The following is a 1,540-nucleotide window of genomic DNA, read 5'->3' as shown; positions in this document are numbered from 1 at the left end:
GTAACTTTCCCTCTCTATATACACTTGTTGGACTCAACTGCCATGTAGCTATTTCTCAGTATTTGGACATGTTGGACTCATCTGCCGTGTAGCTAGTAATCTGTATATGGACATGTTGGTCTACTCTGCCATGTGGCTAGCTCTCAGTATATGGACACGGTGGACTCATCTGCCATGTAGCTAGAAATCTGTATATGGAAATGTTGCACTATTGTGCAATGCAGGTAGCTCTCTGTATATGGACATTTTGGATTCGTCTGCCATGTAGCTAGCTCTCTGTATATTAAGATATTGGACTTGTCTGCCACGTAACTGGCTCTCTGTATATGGACATGTTGGTCTACTCTGCCATGTGGCTAGCTCTCAGTATATGGACACTTTGGACTCATCTGCCATGTAGATAGAACTCTGTATATGTAAATGTTGCACAATTCTGCCAGATAGCTAGCTCTCTGTATGTGGACATTTTGTTCTCATCTGCCATGTAGCTAGCTCTCTGTGCATGGATATATTGGACTTATCTGCCACATAGGTATCTCTCTGTATATTAACATATTGGACTTTTCTGCCATGTAGCTGGCTCTCTGTATATGGACATGTTGGTCTACTCTGCCATGTGGCTAGCTCTTAGTATATGGACATTTTGGGCACGACTGCCATGTAGCTAGCTCTCTGTGCATAGATATGTTGGACTGATGTACCATGAGGCTTGCTCTCTCTATATGGACATGTTGGACTCATCAGCCATGTAGGCAGCTCTCTGTATGAACATGGTGGATTCATCTGCCTTGTAGCTAGCCCTCTATATATACACATGTTAAACTAATCTGCCATGTAGCTTGAACTCTGTATATGGAAGTGTTGCACTACACTGCCATGTAGCTAGCTCTGTGTATATGTACAATTTGGACTCGTCAGCCATGTAGTTAGCTCTCTGTGCATGGATATGTTGGAATGATCTTCCTTTTAGGAAGCTCTCTGTATATGAACTTATTGGACTTATCTGCCATGTAGCTAGCTCTCTGTATATGCACATGTTGGAATACTCTGTCATGTAGCTAGCTCTCAGTATATGTACACATTGAATTCATCTATCCATGTAGCTAAACCTCTGTATATAGAAATGTTGCACTATTTTTCCATGTAGCTAGCTCTCTGTATATGGACATTTTCTTCTCGTCTGTCATGTAGCTAGCTCTCTGTGCATGGATAAGTTGGACTGATCTGCAATGTAGGTAGTTCTCTGTATATGAACATATTGGACTTGTCTGCCATGTGGCTAGCACTCAGTATAGGGACATGTTGAACTTATCAGCCATGTAGCCAGCTCTCTCTGTATGAACATTTTGGAATCATGTGCCTTATATCTCATCCTCTTTATATACACATGTTGGAATCATCAGCCATGTATCCAGCTCTCTGTATGAACATGTTGGATTTGTCTGCCTTGTAGCTAGCACTCTAAATATACACATGTTGGACTCATCTGCGATGTAGCTAACTCTCAGTATTTGGACATGTTGGACTCATCAGCCATGTA

This window comes from Chrysochloris asiatica, unplaced genomic scaffold, assembly GCF_000296735.1.
Source record: "Chrysochloris asiatica unplaced genomic scaffold, ChrAsi1.0 scaffold00282, whole genome shotgun sequence".
In the NCBI taxonomy this organism is placed as follows: Eukaryota; Metazoa; Chordata; class Mammalia; order Afrosoricida; family Chrysochloridae; genus Chrysochloris; species Chrysochloris asiatica.
The sequence above is the reverse complement of the archived record's forward strand: the minus strand, read 5'-3'. Positions refer to the sequence as shown.